At 32.2% G+C, this 5,507-nt stretch overlaps 1 long non-coding RNA gene across 1 annotated transcript; it reads right to left on the reverse strand.

The window, feature by feature from the left end:
- Window positions 1–779: 779 nt before the first annotated feature.
- On the reverse strand, window positions 780–1,552 carry LOC126666910 (uncharacterized). Its single transcript, XR_007638011.1, has 2 exons — window positions 1,381–1,552; window positions 780–904 (listed from the first exon to the last, which is right to left on the reverse strand). It is a non-coding gene; the product is annotated as an uncharacterized LOC126666910 (long non-coding RNA).
- Between the last annotated feature and the right edge of the window lie 3,955 nt (window positions 1,553–5,507).

The following is a 5,507-nucleotide window of genomic DNA, read 5'->3' on the forward strand; positions in this document are numbered from 1 at the left end:
CATAAATCGCTAAAAAGGTGAAATGTTTGGATTTGTTTCGTAAAGTTTTACACGTTTGGCTTAAATCGCTAAAAAGGTGAAAGGTTTGGATTTGTTTCGTAACCTTTGTGAAGAAGCATTTGGATTTGTTTCATAACCTTTGTAAACGTTTGGCTTAAATCGCTAAAAACGTGAAACGTTTGGATTAATTTCGTAACGTTTGTATACGTTTGGCTTAAATCGCTAAAAAGGTGAAACTTTTGGATTTTTTTATAACGTTTATAAACGTTTGGCTTCAATTTCTAAAAATGGAAAACGTTTGGATTTGTTTTAAAACGCTTGTAAACGTTTTGCATAAATCGCTAAAACGGTGAAATATTTGGATTTGTTTCGTAACGTTGTAAACGTTTGGCTTAAATCGCTAAATTGCAGAAATGTTTGGATTTGTTTCGTTTTTTGTCAACTGTCACGACCCAATTTCATGAATCGTGACCGGCGCTAGGGTATGGGTATGGTTGTACCAAAACCCGTAGCTAGCCTTGCGGATAACCAAATTATAACGTTTAAAACAATGTACCTGCATAAAACCACATGCTCGGGGGCAACCAAGACTTCAGCCTAGTCTAGCAGTACAATAAGCAATATATATATTTAAAGTACATTTATCTCAGAATAATCTCCAACAGTATGGCAATATAATATAAATACCATAAACACTGTAATCATGCCAAAAGCGATAAAGTAATAGTTGGATCAATCAAACAAACAATAGTCAAAACTATAAACGTAAGACTAAGACATGAATAATATGAAACTACTACTGCGGTCTAAGAGTTTAAAATAGTTCGACACTTTATTTCTGAAATAAATAAAGAACCTCCGAGAATGAAGAAACGGAGATCGACCAAATGCTCAAATCACAAACCTGGAAAATTTGGGAAAACAACGGGGTCAGATTTACTGAGTAGAGTTTATATAACCATTTACATTTATTAAGTTTAAAACCTTTAAAACGTTTCATAAAACATTTTTATTATGGATTATCAATGAAACCCTAAACCATAATTCTAAATCCATTGTCGTGTCGGTGTGACGTATCTCAATAACCGACCCCCGACTATCACTTAATAAATAGTGAGCCCAGGAGATGTATCTTCCACCGGTGCCCTCACTAAGGTGAGACGTATCTCAAACCTACCTCAATACCATAATCATTACCGGTGCGCACGCAGTACCGATGATGCCCATCGAGTAGCACGTTCCAAATCAAATCCACAATGCCGAAAACAGTTTAAAAGCTGTTTATACATACATATATATATATATATATATATATATATATATATATATACAAAATATAATAATTGCTTAATAAAGAGGTAAATAGAGATATAAACTCACTGCTTGCTAAATCCACGTGATCCTGACAAGCACCTAACTCTGGTTCGCCTCTGAAGTACGAACAGTCGACGGGTCTAAATAAAATATTAAAATCATAATTAAAATCAGACCCTAACTCTAAAGAGTACTAGACACCACATAGGACTAGCACAACGCAAAACCAAGTCACATTTAATAAACACTTATATTATATGCATTCCAAATATAACCCAAGTTATAAAGTACAAATCATATAAACATATTTAAAATGGTACATAAAATAATTAAATAAATCCGAGTTAAAATCCATATTAGTGAGTCAGCCGAGTTATTTAAAACTACCAAGCTTCTTCCCACTTGTCGGGCGACCACAGTCTAACCCAAATAAAACTTATTAAATTTATAAACCCAAGTTTATAACTTAAAATACTTTAATAAAATAATTATCCATTTTAAAGTGGAATTCAATATCTTGAAAATTAAGTAACCTAAGTTACAACCCGAAAACTTGATCAAATAAGTCTTATAAAGTTTAGGGACTAAATTGTATTTTAGCCACTTAGGGACTAAATTATACTTTAGCCACTTAGGGACTAAATTGTACTTTAGCCAATTAGATATTAAAAAAAATCAAATTAACTTCCCATTCTTAATTTGTTAAATTATAAATCAATTAGAAGTCTAAAAGATAAAACTTAACTTAAATAAGCTTTTAGAAACTTTTAGGGGCTAAATTGTAATTTAGCCAAAATTGACATTTTAATCGAAATTAAATATAATTACCCGAGTAATTATATTAATTTAGATTATTAAAATAATTATCGTATTCAAGTGGTAATTCTTAAATTGAAACATTAGAAAAGTTATTATTGAATGAAAACTTAGCTAGGGATTTAATTGATTTCAAATAACTTATTTGGTGACTATTTTGGCCAAAAGACCATCTTCTACATTCAAATAGAAATCCTTCCCCGCCATTAATAATTCCATGAATCCCAAGTTATAAATTCACTCCATGAATCACCAAGAAACCAACAATTAACCTAGAAGCATGATTCCTTTAACACATATACACATAAACTTGCAACATCAAAATCTTAACATGATCAAAACAAGAACCTAAGATAGAAACTATTCACGGCGGTAATCAACATTTCGATAAAACGGGGAATCGAAACGGTAGGAATACGACGAACAATTAAACTTATTAATGGAATGATCATTCTACTTATCATAGGTTACAAGAAATCGATTAAGGCAACCAAATCAAAACCAAAGGAACGGCAGTAAACGCAAGAACAAACCGACATCGAAACGGCGACAAACGGGGGAAATTTTACGTACTGTATGTGATTCCGAAACGTAGGGATCGAAGAGAACGTTGAGTCGATGTGAATCGTCGAAGAACTTTCGGATTAGAAGCTAAAACAATGAGCTAGAATCAAGAACCGTAAATTTACGATATCGTACAATGAAGAAGCTTAGAGGACTACTTACCAGGAACGAATGAAGGTTGATAATGATGAAGTTTCGGTTCTTTGTCCAAGGAGTGATGGCGGCTGAGTTTGGTTAAATGATGAGGAAAAATATTAGGTTAAAAAAAAGAGAAACGTGATGGCAGCAACATCTAACACGGGTGAGGGAGGAAAATGAAAAATGGCCAACAAAAGACGTAACTATATCTGCTACTGTTCTTTTAGGATTCTGCTTCACAATTGAAGCATAATATTGATGGGCCTTTTATGTTAAAAAGGACATGGGCTAATTATGTTTTAAAAGGAAAAGAGGGACAACGTGAATGCATGGGTTTCATGCATGGTTCATATTTCATTTAAACTTCATTTTGCTTTTGCTTTATATTTTTTTTCTTTTTCTTTTAAGGTTTAATAATACCAACTTAATATGAATCGAATCACGATACCAAACACGATCTGAAAACCAACGGAAAATTATCGAAAAATAAATTAAATTTTTTACGGGATATTACATCAACGTTAGGCTTAAATTGCTAAAAAGGTGAAATGTTTGGTTTTGTTTCATAACGTTTGTAAAGATTTGGCTTAAATTTAATAAAAATGTGAAACGTTTGGTTTTGTTTCGTAACGTTCTAATCGTTTGGTTTAGTTTCGTAATGTTTGCAAACGTTAGGCTTAAATCGCTAAAAAGGCAAAAGGTTTGGATTTAATTCGTAACATTTGTAAACGTTTGGTTTAAATTCCTAAAAAGGCGAAATGTTTGGACGTGTTTCGTAACATTTTGTAAACGTTTGACTTAATCGCTAAAAAGGTGAAATGTTTGGATTTTTTTCGTAACATTGTGACTGTTTGGCTTACATCACTAAAAAGGTGAATAGTTTGAATTTGTTTTGTAATGTTTGTAAACGTTTGGCTTAAATCGTTAAAAATGAAACGTTTGGATTTTTTTCATAACGTTTGTGAACGTTTGGCTTAAATCGCGAAAAAGGTGAAAAGTTTGGATTTGTTTCGTAACGTTTGTAAACGTTTGGCTTAAATTGCTAAAAAGGTGAAAATCTTGGATTTGTTTCGTAACGTTTGTAAACGTTTCGCTTAAATTTCTAAAAAGGTGAAACGCTTGGATTTATTTCGCAACGTTTGTAAACGTTTGGTTTAAATTGCTAAAAAGGAGAAACGTTTAGATTTGTTTCGTAACATTTGTAAACGTTTGGCTTTAATCGCTAAAAAGGTGAGACGTTTGGATTTGTTTCGCAACGTTTCTACATGTTTGGCTTAAATTGCTAAAAAGTGAAACGTTTGAATATGTTTTGTAACGTTTGTAAATATTTGGCTTAAATCGCTAAAAAAGTGAAACGTTTGGATTTGTTTCGTAACGTTTGTAAACTTTTGGCTTAAATTGCTAAAAAGATAAAACGCTTGGATATGTTTCGTAACGTTTGTAAACAATTGGCTTAAATTGCTAAAAACGGGAAACGCTTGGATTTGTATCGTAACGTTTGGCATAAATTGCTAAAAAGGTGAAACGTTTGGATTTATTTCATAACCTTTGTAACCATTTGGCTTAAATAGCTAAAAAGGTGAAACATTTGGATTTGTTTCGTAACGTTTGTACACGTTTTGCTTAAATCTCTAAAAATGTGAAACATTTAGATTTTTTTTCGTATCGTTTGTAAACGTTTGGCTTCAATCGATAATAAGGTGAAACGTTTGGATTTGTTTCGTAACGTTTGTTAACGTTTGGCTAAAACCGCTAAAAAGGTGAAGCGTTTGGATTTGTTTCGTAACATTTGTAAACGTTCGGCTTAAATTGCTAAAAAGGTGAAACACTTGGATTTGTTTCGTAACGTTAATAGACTTTTGGCTTAAATTTCTAAAAAGGTGAAACATTTTGATTTGTTTAATAACCTTTGTAAACATTTGGCTTAAATCGCTAAAAAGGTTAGACGTTTGGATTTGTTTTGTAATGTTTGTACAGGTTTGGCTTAAATCGCTAAAAAGGTGTAACGTTTGGATTTTGTTTGTTTGTAACTGTTTGGCTTCAATTGCTAAAAAGGTGAAACGTTTGGATTTGTTTCGTAACGTTTGGAAACGTTTGGCATAAATCGCTAAAAAGGTGAAAAGCTTGGATTGTTTCTTAACGTTTGTAAACGTTTAGCTTTAATTGCTAAAATGGTGAAAAGCTTGGATTGGTTTCGTAGCATTTGTTAACATATAACTTAAATTGCTAAAAAGGTGAAACGCTTGGTTTTGTTCGTAACGTTTGTAAAGGTTTGGCTTAAATCGCTAAAAACGTGAAACGTTTGGATTTGTTTCGTAATGCTTTAATTGTTTAGCTTTGTTTCATAACGTTTGTACACGTTTGGCTTAAATCACTAAAAAGAACAAACGTTTGGATTTGTTTCGTAAAGTTTGTAAAGGTTTGGCCTAAATTGCTAAAAAGGCGAAACGTTTGGATTTGTTTCGTAACATTTTATAAACGTTTGGCTTAAGTCGCTAAAAAGGGGAAACGTTTGGTTTTGATTTGTAATGTTTGTAAACGTTTGGCTTAAATCGCTAAAAAGGTGACACATTTGGATTTGTTTCGTAACATTTGTAAACGTTTGGCTTAAATTATTAAAAAGGGGAAACGTTTGGATTTGTTTCTTAACCTTTGTAAACGTTTGGCTTAAATCT

This window comes from Mercurialis annua, linkage group LG2, assembly GCF_937616625.2.
Source record: "Mercurialis annua linkage group LG2, ddMerAnnu1.2, whole genome shotgun sequence".
In the NCBI taxonomy this organism is placed as follows: Eukaryota; Viridiplantae; Streptophyta; class Magnoliopsida; order Malpighiales; family Euphorbiaceae; genus Mercurialis; species Mercurialis annua.